The sequence below is a fragment of the Passer domesticus genome, chromosome 6 (genome assembly GCF_036417665.1).
Source record: "Passer domesticus isolate bPasDom1 chromosome 6, bPasDom1.hap1, whole genome shotgun sequence".
In the NCBI taxonomy this organism is placed as follows: Eukaryota; Metazoa; Chordata; class Aves; order Passeriformes; family Passeridae; genus Passer; species Passer domesticus.
Genome location: NC_087479.1, coordinates 40,545,223 through 40,558,523, shown reverse-complemented (window position 1 = coordinate 40,558,523; position 13,301 = coordinate 40,545,223). Strand labels below are relative to the sequence as shown.

The 13,301-nt window shown below is 42.6% G+C and overlaps 1 protein-coding gene across 3 annotated transcripts in view; it reads left to right on the top strand.

Annotated features, from left to right (window-relative positions):
- The window catches only part of TSPAN18 (tetraspanin 18), a 186,220-nt gene that overhangs the window by 47,896 nt on the left and 125,023 nt on the right, over window positions 1-13,301 (top strand). Inside the window, exon 2 of one of the 3 annotated variants that reach the window (XM_064424922.1) lies at window positions 7,090-7,202. The exons of the other annotated variants lie outside the window; for them this stretch is intronic. The gene's annotated coding sequence lies outside the window, so the exon portion shown is untranslated. The remainder of the gene's footprint in view (window positions 1-7,089; window positions 7,203-13,301) is intronic. 3 annotated transcript variants of the gene reach the window in all.

The following is a 13,301-nucleotide window of genomic DNA, read 5'->3' as shown; positions in this document are numbered from 1 at the left end:
TCCATGGAAATCCTTGGCCAAGCAGCAGCAGCAAGGTAGCATAGAAACATTCCTGCTCTTCACTCAGAACTGCTCCCCATGTGTTCTACTGGCTTTTTCAAAAAGGAGAGACATCTCTGTGTGATGCTTGAGAATTTACCCATACAATTCCACAAGAACAGAGACAATTGTACTAGGAATTGCAAGCCCAATATTTATGTTCCAGGAATAGATGAGAAGAGAGAGTGCTTAGCAGTGCTCCCCATCCCTGCCTCTTCCTGTATCCTTAGCTTCCATATAGTGGTGTCTGTTTATTTGACACAATCCAGAAAATGTAAACAGTTGGTTTAAAATTAGATAGAAAACCTCTAGGGGAATGATGAAATAGAAACATCGTAGATGGCTGCACTTATAATGTATGTTCACTTAGTAAAAGAGGCACAAAGATGAATGCAGTGGCTTGTTTATCACTCACTAAGTGTATGTGAACAACTTGATGAAGTGACATGAGCATGATGTGCCACTTGCCAGCAGTCTGCAGAGACTGCACCTTCCAGTGCTTCTGCCCAATTGAATGGAGATTGGAAGCAGATGACCTTCTTTATGGTCCAGTCCCATCTAAATGGTAGTATGATTCTTTAACTTTGGGAAATTAATTTATTGATAATTAAAATTTAAATTTAATTATTAATTTGGGTAGTGGAAAACAAAAAATACCAAACAGTAAAATAACACCTTCATCTGCTCGTGTTCAGGCTCAACTTCACTCTTTCAGTGAAGAAACTGAAGACGCTGGTCATGGGACTGAAGTGAAGTCTTGGTCATGAGGTTTTTGTGTGGGTTTTTTCCTCCATCCACCAACCACACCAGAGGCACTCTCACTGGTTGCTAGGTGATATTTTCAGTATATGGAGTCATCATTTTGCGTGAGAAGTGGTCTGAGCAGTGAACCTTTGAGAGAAAAAGCATGAGAAGTTGTGTACAAGATATAACAAAAGCCAGGAAAGAGAAGTAGGGTGGAGACAAGAGGAATATAGCAGTAACATGAAGGGAATGATGACTGGCAAACTTTTCCCAAATTGCCTGTTAGCAAATGTGTAGGATGAGCACAGGTGTTTGGATCTACTGAAAAAGAAGATTGAAGATTTACTGACATCTGAACTTTGGATCCCTGGTGGGTGCAGTTATCCTCTTACCCTTCTTCAGTATCACTTCCTTTTAGCCTTTTTTCAATCCACTCCTCCAAACCTATCACATCCCTGTAACCACCACGATTTCCTTGTCATGCTGTATCCCTGTCACTCTTATCTCCTGGATGGTGCTTCAGCTGTAAGATAAGATCTCTGGGGTAAGAGGACATTGGTTTTATCAGTGTAATGCAGGGAAGGGTGGAACAATCCATAACTTAAGACTTCCAGAGGATGCAACACTATAAAGACGAGACTAAATCCAAACTTCCTGGCATTCTGCATCCCCATATTCTCTCACTGGGATCTATTGCTCTAGTCCCAAAAAACTTGTCATCTTCAACTGAAAATTCATAAAATCCTAATGTAGTTTCTAAATTGAAAGCTCGTGGAAGAGCAGCACTAAGAAAGCAGCCTGCCAAGCTGTGACTGTGCAGATAATGAGGGAAGTGAACCTGGCCCTTTTGTAGCTCCCTTCTGCTCTTCTCTCCATCCAAACCCCAAAAATGTAATGGCATATTTGTGGCAAGGAAACAGTAAATTACTTTTTTTCCACCCTGAGCTACAAGCTGCAGCAATCAGACCCCTGGGAATTCAGATTTCTTCTCCAACTCAAGGAAGGATTAATGCAGCAGACTTGAGGGGGTTCCGCTTCAAATCCCAGCTCCCTTGCCTGCCTAATTACTTCCATGTGTATTTGTGCAAGGCTGCATGTTGTCTGGGGTCTGCAGGTGGCACAGTGACCTCTGGGCTCTAGGTGAGCTTTCCATACCTTGCCATATGTTTCACGAATGAGCCAAGCAGTGAGAAAGCAATTGTAAGCATCCACGGCCAAGCAATCTCTCTCTGTACAGTGACTGATGGATTCTGTTCCTCTACCCTCACTTTGCCTTTATGCTTTCTCCAGCTGTGAAAGAAGAAGGAATTTTTGGCCTTAGTTTATAATGTTTAATTAAAAAGAAAACTTTCATGCAAAGATAGCTTGTTTCCACAGCTTTGATGTTGGTGCCTGTGGGAAATACATGAGTTGGAACTGCATTCTGGGAAACGAAATGCAAATGAGCAGCTTCGAGCATTCTTGTGAGTTTTTCAAATCTCAGAATCAGAAAAGCCAGATCAATACATTTTTCCAGTGAATTCTGTTGTGCTGGTGCACTTGTACTGCTGATAGTACTGTTTTCTTCAGCTTTCTTAAAGGTCTTTCCAGAGGTCTCCTCAGCTATGTTTTAGTTTGTTCTCAGTGAGGCAGCTGCACTGTTGTGTGAGTGCTCTGCAGGGAATGTTGTGTTTGCAGGGAAAAAGAAGCAGCAGTGGGTGAAATTGTGCCCATAAGTGCTCCTAGGGATTATCTTTCCCCTGGGGAAACATCTAGCTTTGCAATAATTTCCAGTTGTTCCTTACTTATGATGGGATTGGGTAGTGCAACAGAAATTCCTCTTTGGTTTTTGCCCTTTTTCATCTTTGGGAAGTCTGACAGAGAAAAAGAAAAGGAAAAAAAATTAGTGAACATGTCTTTTAGAGAATATGGAAAACCTGTCAAGGGCTTTTGGGGCAAAGGAAGTGGTTCAAAAGAATGGCTCATCTCAGAAGTTTGGAGTGCTGGCTACTGATTCCAGTGGGACAATTCACATCTACCACACAGGAATATGTATGTTATGCCTTTTAGGCAGCCTGGAATAGAAAACGTGATAACTTCTAATTTGTGTTTTTCAGCAGTTTCTTCAAATATATTCTGCTAAGACTTCTGGTCTAGCTTCACAGGATTTCTCTTTTCACAGTTTTGTTAAACTCACCTAAGGCATGTGTTATACATGAAAACAGATGTAAAAAGGCTATATAAAGGGAATATGTTTCACTGCCTTTGACTCTTCCTGGAATTAACAGCTGTGCCTGTCTTGCCTCCTTCCTGCTGTTAGATTGCCTCCAAGAGGGATAAGGCTAAATTATTAGGACTGCCCAGTGGGTGAGGAGAGACTGCCCTCAGCGGGCATTGCCACAGGAGATGGCTCACATGTCCTCCTGTCTGAATGACCACATAGAGGAAGTCTTTTGGGATGGGCTGTGCTCAGAAAGATAGATTTTTTTTTTCCTAGTGTCTTTGAAGCTCTGACAGCTACCTAGTTGTTCAGCCCTGATTTGGAACTCCTGTGTATGTCACTGCTCCTGCAGCCTATCTCTGGAACATGTCCTCAGTGCTCACACAAGAGCTGTCTTCAGGCAAATCACCTTTCCCCCAGATCTGATGGCAGTGCTGTTTGAGCCTCTCACACTTGCACTGCCTCTGATCCTCTTCTACTAGGCTTTCCCTGGGAGCCACCCAATGAAGTCTGCCTAAGATGTGCTGCCTGACTTAAGCTGTTCTCCATCTTTGTCCCAAGGAAAAAGGACATCTCTGCTGGGGACTGCTGGGTGGGGACAGCCCCCAGCTTCCCTCTGTGTCCATGTCCTGTGAGCTAGCAGGGATCATGCCTGGTCTCTTCTGGCTAAGAGAAAGTGGGGCATGGGAGATGGGTCTGAATAGGTTTTGGGGGTGCCCAGGAATTTCTGACAACCTTGACTCAATGCTTGGTGTTAGAGGAGGGTTCCCAAACAAGTCTGTGCTGTTTATGATGGTAGTAATAGGGGCAGCATCTGTGTCTGTGCCAATCTGCCAGCAAAGAAAACTCCCTTCTCCTGATCACAGCTGAGTTCTTCTTCTGAACAAATCAGATGGGGAATCCCCCTTTGATGTGGGATTTTGTTTTGCTAGCGTGCATCCTAGGACAGATGTAGCTGACCAGTGGGCCCCAGAAATGGAAGCACTGACAACGTCCCTGTGATAAAAAGGAAAAATCTTCACATATGGAGTGGCTGAAGTGATTCAGAGCCTTCCAGTCAAGGTGCTGTGCTTTCTGCTCTGGTGATTTGTATAAGTGCTTTAGGTAGTGGGGTTTGTCCAGACTGCATATGACAGTATACTGCATCACCACTGTGCATGGGAAAAAAGGAATGAGTCAAGGTTACACAAGCTTTCTTCCTAGGACTTCAACTGAGGCATCTTCCCATTTCCTTTAGAGCTCAGCAGTGGAGACAGTGAGAAAACTGGCCCCAAAAGCACTGTGGAGGCACTGTAATGGTGTGTTTGATACAGCCCAAATCAGCGATCCCCTCTGCTCTGCAGGGTGTCAGGCTCCCCACTGCCCTTGCAGACCAGATGGGATCCTGACGATGCCCTGATTGTGTTTGTGGGCAGGCTGAACTGGAGGGAACAAGAGTGGAGGACAGGGTCTGACGAGATTAGGGCTGTTTCAATCCATTTGTTTTCAAATGCACCATGTTTGGTTTGGGCCATGTGGGGTTTGTTGATAAAGGAAGAACCATACTAATTGAATTCACTGGGTCAGTGGCAGTTCACCCGAGGGGGAGGGCAAGGACTCTGCTGGAGGGATCTGCTATCAAACAGGAAACTGCACAAGCTTGGCTTTTCATCCTGACAAAACTCATGGGTCTTATCCCCCAGTGAGCCTCACGTAACAGTGGGAAGCCCAAGACCTCAGAAGCTTGCTGCATTATAAAAGCCTTTGCCTGATGCAGGAGGATAAAATGAGCTCAGGTTGAGCCTCTGAACTGCTAGTCCAGTTTTGGTCATGAGGAAAGGACCAAAGATGGCTGAAGAAAGCTGCTTAGGCATTTCAGTGCCAGTCCCTTCCCCTTGCAAACCTTAACAAAAGGAGTCTGGTGAGCAGCAGCAGCTCCCCTTCCAGACTCCCTTAGCACAAAGGCTCTGTATGCCTGCATTAGTTGTGAAGAAAGTGAGGAAGTGAATGGAAAAATCAGGCAAATAGGGAAGAAAAAAAATAATTTGTCTCTACCACAGACTGGAGATGGGATTACTATGACTAAAAGCAACAAGTGATGCAAATCATTATTTAAAAAACCCAAACAAATGAGAATAGCATCTTTCATTTATCTGCTGGAAATTGCCACAGGCTATGTTCAAAGGCAAAATCTATAGCTCTGCGTGTGCATTCTAGTGGGGAATATTCCATCTGCCCCAGTAACCTTTCTTAATAGTCCCCACTGGCTTCAGGGGAGGCTGGCAGTGTTCACTGAGCACGGCTCTTGTCTGATGTGATTGCCCTACAAATGGGAGGCGAGTGGAGAAGCAACGGGGAGTCCCTAATTACTTCCACAGAATATAAATCCATGATGGTTTTGACAGCTTCTGGAGCTGAGGGCAGTATCCCACTGCCTGGCACACCTCGTGTCAGAGAACAGCTGGCTGTAGTCCCACCTTCATCAACGGCACCATCAACACCCCAGGAGGAAAGGGCAAAGCAGGAACATGTGAACAGCGTGACACTTGATGGAGAAATTGCCTATTAGCTATAGCAGTTCTGACCCTATGGATCCTGAGGCTCTGACACTACCTGAATTGCAGTGAATAGCTCTGCCTCTCCTACTTGGCCTGTGATTTGATGCTCCTGTGAAAGACATGGCCTCACATGTGTTGAGAGGCTGTCTTGTTATTGTACTCACACACTAGAATGTGAAGAAGTTGGTCACCTATTCGTGAGGACTCAGCCTCATTAAAGTGGTGGATAAAATTCATCTTCAGGACAAATCCTGGAAAATGGCATGTCATAAGTGTGTACTCCTTTTCCTCCTCCACAACTGCCCTTTATAGTCATCCTGCTAAAGGAAACAAGCTTTAATGAACATGCCTGATTGATGAGGAAACCCATTGTGAACAGAGAAACAACATTTCCTCCTGCCTGCTTTGGGAGCTGTTGCATCTTCCTCAGGTACACTGACATATTCCAGTGCAAATAGAGAGGTAGCAATAAATTGCTTGCTGTAGTTTTATCTTGAATTCAAGTAATATGTTATTACAAAGCATTTGTGTCTCTTAATGGTGTCTGCAAGGTGTTGTTGAGGCAAAACTGCAGTGTTACAGAATCATAGGATGGTTTGGGTTGCAAGGGACATTATAAAGATCATCTCATTCCAACCCCGCTGCCATGGGCAGGGATGCCACCCACTAGACCAGGTTGCTCAAAGCCCCATCCCACCTGGTGTTGAAGACTTCAACATGTGCAGCAAATGTAGCTGTGTCTAACAGGTCAGTATCTATTACAGAATCATAGAATTGTTTAAGATGGAAAAGCCTTTTAAGATCATCATATCCAAACAGAGCAGCAGCATGAGGCTGGTACCTCCTGTTTGGAGGGCACTTCAGTGCTCTCTAGGAGCTGTTTCCAGGTGATAGGATTAATGGTTGCTGGAATCAGAGTGAGATCAGAGTGTTACAGGAAGAGGGTCTTGCCATTGTTCTGAGAAAATTATTTTAGTGACATGTACTCTCCAGATACAAACAATAATGCTCATGTCACCCACGTACGTAACTGATTTGTTGCCTTTTTTTCCTATAATAAAGAATTACTGCTAAATTCACTGACCAAAATTATACTGAACTACTGAATCCGTGTACCTTCTTGAATATGTATATAAATCTCATTCAGAACCACAGAGTTTGGGCACATCTCTAATGTAGTGGAGTTACTTTAGTCTTCACTGAAATGCAGCTTTCTTTGAGCGAATCACAGTAGACCAGCAAAGCAGTGTTAAATGACACTCTGGCAGGAAGTAAAGAGGATAATATTTCACTGAAGGAAAATTGCAGGAAGTCAGTAGAATGTCTGTTATCTTAGCTGGAGCTGGCATTTGGCCTGGTTACTAAAGATAACACCTTTTTTTCCCTCCAAGACTTGTCACTTGTTGCTTTATGACCAAGTATCTTGATTTACATCTCACTCAGAACACCTCCAGCTGCAGAGCATCACCAGTGCCTGGGGGTGACTCCAGGCTTCTCCATAGCAAACAGAAAGTTGAATTTTTTCAGCCCCCAAAATGAGGGACTGGTGTGAGTCTGCTGTTTCCACAGGCAAGAGAAGAGTAGCAGGAAGGAGTGCAACCATAATTGCAGGCTGAAGAGGCGAACACAGGGGAACTGGGATTTGCTACAACCACTCCTGCCAGACTCCTGAGAGAGATCAGGTAGGTGACTGCTGCATCTGCTCTGAATAACCCTGACTTCTCCCTGAGCATTCACAGCCACAACCAGCCTGCCTTTGCAGAGCTTCCACAGAGATTAAGCAGGAGACATAGTGACCCTGAGCACATTGCTGTCCTAGGCAGGTCTGTGTTTTCTTATTTCTGTAACTGGCATCATGCTCAAATTGTGAATTCTCATCTAGCATAAAAGAAGAAAATCACATCTGACTCATGGCAGTTGTTGAGATCTGGATTTATTTTCCAAGGCCTAGTCAAAGCTAGAAGCTCCTTTGTTTCCCAGGGTCTAATGGTACTGCTATCCCCAAAGTACAAGTACAAAATATGCACAATGATCAGCTGGGTGCTTCTGATAATTTTTAGCAAGAATAGTAAATAGTTAATTTTCTAAATTATCAGTTATGGAAGGAGGTGTATTTTGTGAAATGCACACTGCCTGTCATGCTGAGTGCTAAGCAAATACCACTCTTGCTTCATAAATGGTTGATGGGGTTACCAGGAAAAGTTACTTGTCAAGGGACATGCATTTACTCTGCAGCTTGGAAAGTGAAATGGTTGTATCTCCAGCTGATCTTCTTGTAAATCAATTTGTGACCAAGTCCCTGCTGACTTTGATAGGCTGTGATGTGAACCTACAGCTTCTATTAGTGGCTGAGGGAAGTTGCTTCATATCTACCACAAAAATCTCTACTGACCTTGACAGCAACTGATCTTGGATGACTGCTAACAAAGAGTTTAGAACTAGATGTTTTTCTGTTTGTGTATTTTTGTTCACACTCCTCTTCTGAACTTTTTTCCTGGTTTCCTTGAACTTCTCTCTGTGTTGCCAAAACATCATGTGTGCATCTGGGAGGCTTTCCAGCTTTCAATTGCAGAAGTGGGTCAGTCCTCATCCGTGCACATTTACAGTCTTTAGCAGATGCCCAGGCACTCAGCACAGCACTGGGAGAACTTAAGCAGTGCTGTCATAGCCTGTTGCTCTCAGAGGTTCACAGTATTGCCAGCCAGCATTAACTCTTACATTTGTTCTCTCTGACTGTCTGTCTACAGAAAGAGATCTTGTAATGATCGCCCAGCTAAGGATGAATTATTAATTTGAGATGCTGAAGGAGATTTGTGTCAGAACCCAGCTTTGGATGGGTGACTTGCACAGAGCATAAAAGCATCTCTAGCTCATCCCCCTGTCTCATTCTGCATTCTGTGCCATTTCTCTCACTGCCTCAGGGCAGAATGCTTCAGAAAGTTGGAGTGGGAATATTTTTATTCATCCTGTTACATGAAGTTAATCTCGTGTAGCAAAGCAGCTGTGTAATGTTTTGTATTAAATCTCATGTCTTCCCTTGGGTATGATTAAAATTCAGGTGAAGGGTTTCTTTAATTTTATTTTATTTCCCCCCCTCCCAGGGTTCTCATGGGGCCATTAGGCTTCATTCTTAATAGCTTGCCATCCCCTTGCCTCTGCTTGTCCTGCTGCACACACAACTGCACTTGTCTGACTGATGAAGGGTGAAGGCTCTTTAGTGACTTGTGCACATGCTGCACATTAGTAAAGACATTTCTAGCTCAGGTGAAGGGAAGGCTGCTCCCTGGCACATGGAATAAAGCCTTGGTTGGCAAATTCTCTATTTACTTGATTATAGTCCTGAAACACAGCAAATCCCAGTTGGAAGGAGACCAGCTGCTCTACCAATACCCTGAGCTTCTCAAAACTATTGCTTCATTTCAGTGGCTGTTTCCAAGAAAGGCAGAGTTTCCACTCTCGTCCTTTCTAACATGTCATTATTTTTGCTTGCAACAGAGTGATTTGCCCCCATTTGTCAGTTTAAAGAGGAAAACCTCTTCTGACTTTTTGTGACCCCCCATTCCTCTACTCACTCTCTGCTTTGTATCTTTATCTGTAGAACCAAAATGAGACCACCTGGAAGAAAACATAGAGACCTGATAGTGAGGGAGGGTTGTCATGGGGATACACAGGGGAAAGTAAAGAATTAAAGAGCTCCAGAGAACACAACAGTGTTGGAGATACTGAGAGAAAATGAGCCTAGAGAAGTGGAGATGACAGCAGGAGAATGAGATGTACTGAAAAGGAGGAAGATAGAAATGTAGACACTAGGTTTCATACTGCACAGAAGGAGCTAACCTGAGGGCTTGCACCACTTCTTCCACTCTGCACCTCTTCTAGAGCAACTGGAATCATCTTAAAAGCAGTGCTGCACAAGTGGTTTGGGCAAACTCCCGTTTCCCTCTAAATTCCCTAGTCTTGACCCTGCTGTACAGGATTTCAGGAGAATCTGATTAACAATTTCTTCTTAAAGCCTTTAACTTTCACAGCCACATCTGCAATTTGGTATCACAGCCAGCAGGATCAGAAAGTGTCAGAACATGGCATGAAAGGTTGCACAGAGGGCCTGGTTACAGTAAAAGGGAAGTGCAGGAAGCTTTAGAGCCTTTGCCAGGATTTCCACAATTCTCAGGTTTCAGTGGCTTGCTGGATTCAAACTTTTAGTGGACTGTAAGTCTACAGGACTAGTCTTGGAGGTCTTTCAAACAGAATCTGGGTTCTGAGTCCTTCATTGAGGGTAGCTCAGAATACAGGAATCAAGAAGATGGTTCTTTCCTCTTGCTTTGTAAGCTTTTGTGATGTATGTACAATAAGTAAAATGCAGTAGGTGGCTAAGGGTGACTTAGTTAAGAGAATGTGTCCTTGGCATTGTTTCACTGATATCAGTCCAGGAAAACCAGGGGTAAAATTGGCTCCAACATTTAATAAATCCACAGTTTATCTCTTCCTGATAGGAAACGGCAGCTAATAACTCACAAAGTTGTTTAAAACATTTGTAGCAGGAATCAGTCACATAAGTGACTCCTATAGTTCCAACCTGTGTTCCACGGTGATCTAAAAAATCTGTATTTTAAACCTGCAAAATAACATTATTTGTATAGCAGTTGTTCTGACTAATGAGTGTCCAGCCAATGAAAGGATCTTTATCTTCAGATAAAGAAAACTCACATTTGAAGTAACTGACAGAGGTGCAATCATGTTTTGATCACAGGTTAGGAGCCCTAAATTCTAATAAATCTAATCCTACTGCCCACTTGGCAAAATCACTGCATATTCCTGGCATTCATTTGCTCTCACTTGTAAAAACGGAAGTCTGATTAATTAGTGCCTGGTGGAGGGTTCACAAGGACCATTAATTTTATGACTACATTTTTAAAAATAACTAATCTTGCCCTAGCACTGAGTCAGCCTCAATCTCGCTAGAGAACATTCAGGAATTCCACAGCTCCTATACCCTACATGGCTGCTCTGTTCACTTACCAGTTCCCTTTTGTTGACAGAAGAGCAAGGCTGTGTTATGCACAAATGCACAAAAGAACTCTTGAGATCAAGGAAAAAAGAAGCAAGATTTGTGCAGTTTTGTTCCTGCCCTCACTGTGTGTATGTTTGGAAGGGGTGGGAATGACAAGTGAAAAGAGGTCTGCAGAGAAGTACTATCTTTTATTATAGAAAGTAGCATAACTGAGAAAAACAACAGAAGCCTCAGGAAACAAAAGAAAGCTGTGTAGTTTTTGACAGTAATCCCAATGAGGTTATAGTAGCATCACCATCCAATCATTGCTTTGTGGTCTTGTCAGGATATGTCATCTCCGTTTGTCACTAGAGATCAGTTCAGATCTGGAAAGCTACATCCCACTTAGGGCACTGAATTTGATCATGAAAAATTCTGGGATCATGTGCGATGTCCAGCAACCTTCACACCATGAAAATTGACTGTCACCACTCTAAGCCATGCATTTTACAGCTTTTCTGAAATCATTTTACACAGCCATGAATGTTCATCCTGGTGTTTAGGCATCAGACAGTTCAACTTTCTGGATGTAATAACATTCTATTTTGTGTGATACTGGGAAAAATATTAGGTCCTTCCATGCCCAAGGTCATTATTTCAGCAGTCTCCCAGCTAACCTGGTAGTGCCCATGTAAACTGAATTCTGCAGAATTCAGATCCCCACGCTACCTCCTTCCACCTAAGGAGGGAATGTCTGCTTTGGAGTTCTGATGATGTGCTGTTTTGTTTTTCTCCTTAACCACATTACATGTGCTTCAGCAGAATTTACTTGGATAGGACCTTCTCCCAGTTCCAAAGGGAGCTATCACCACTTTTCTGGCTAGGGATCCCTTTCTGCATGTAGACATTGGAATCCTTTTCTTCAGTTGGCTCTCTGGAGGGAGTCATTTGGGGAGAAGGGAAGCAGTGAAATAGTTTGATGAATGGCATCGTCTTACATCCCCCAGGAGGATTCCATATGTTTTCAGCAGATGTTTAACATGTTATGGCAACACAACTGGCTGTGTTGAAACAAATTGTAGGGTGACCATCTAACTGTTGTCAGAAGTGAAGTTTTCAACACTTCCTGCTCCCCCCTGGCAGTTACTGCTGCTTTCTGTAGATACCTGTGAACTGCATACCACATTTTTGACAGAAAAATTGTGAAGAACTTTAACTGTTCAAGAAGGTGTTATTTAATTGGAACATCTCAAGGAACAGTAAACCCTGAGGCTATGTTTGTTAGTTTTTCTATATTTTTTTTAAAGGAGAAAGGTGCTTTGTAAAATCTTATGAGAATACAAAATAGCTTAACGATTTTAGTGTCATCTGGAGTTTTAAAAATGCATTTGAGTCTCCTCCCTTTGTGTTATAAGAGAGATGCAAATGCCAAGAAGAGTCAAAACATTTGAGGATAGATATTTGTATGAGTAAGGCATTTGTCTGTGATCCAGGATCTCCTAGCTCATGTCCTGGAGCTGACACAGACCTCTAGTTACTTCTTCAGCATTCATTCTTCCTGCTTCGATTTCCTGTTTGTAAATGGGGATGACTGTTCCTCTGTGTTTGTCTCTCTTGTCATATTTAAACATGTAAAGAACTGCAAGGATCCTGGTACAATAGGGATGTCAATTTTTCTTTTTGTTTCTTTGTGAAAACTACTAAAAAGTCTGTGCAAAACAGAGTTAGTTTCCATAAAGATTTCAAGGAGTACAGGAAAATTTCAGCTGCATGTTTCAGAGGAAATGTGAATGCTGAGAATTTTCTCAAAATATATGTAGTTGGAAATCTTGATGTTTTGGTTTAATCTCCATTTTAGAAAACTTCTGGGGAAAAAAAAATTAAAAACAAATAGGAGAGGATATTTTTTGTTTGGTTTCCCTCCCCAGTAATATAGAGCATTACCTGCTGTTAGTTGTGGAAATGGCTGTCATCTTAAATATGTTCATTTTGCCTTTCATGTATCCCTTCAATGCTACATATTAAAATTATTACAAAGAATTCTCTTAATTTAGATTTTTCTGGGCAGAATCCAAGGGTTTGTTCAGTCATTGTTGCTACAGTTTTGGGTTTAGGCACTGCTGCCAGTTCCTTTGTGTAATCTTACAACTTCAAAGACAAGGAAAGAGGGAGGTGAGCACGAAAGCTTTTAGGAAAATTATGTCTACCTATCTGAATATCTCAGTGAGCATAAAGTATTGTTGATGGGTTGGATAATCTTAAGAATAGCACGTCTCTTGCCCTGGAAGCCTGCTTCCAATCCTGTGGTCTGTGGGTCAGAAAAACGTGAGGAGGTGATACGTGAAATAATGACAAAACATGATTTTTCACTTCAGAAAAACATGCATGTATGTTACCATGTGATCAAGTCAATATGAAAACAAAGCTGGGAAAAATAGATCTCTAAATGAATATTCAAAATGCAGCTTAGTTCTTGAAACAAAAACAAAAACAACATGACAAAGGGAGGGCCTGTGATTTTTTTTTCTCCAAAATGTTAGCTGTTGCTTGGATGAAAATGATTGGGAAATGCTGATATTGACAAAGAAACCAACTCATAAACAATTTAGATTCAGTTTTCCCAGCTGAGCCTGGGAAAGCAAAACTGGGTAGAAAAATACACTGGCAAGGTTTTAATTATGATTTTAATAATGAAGCTTGAACAAGCCTCTCGCTACCAGTACATCAACTGCCCCCTCATGCTGTTTTCCCAAGCCTGATGGAGGGGTCCTGGAAAAGCAGTCTGATGGCA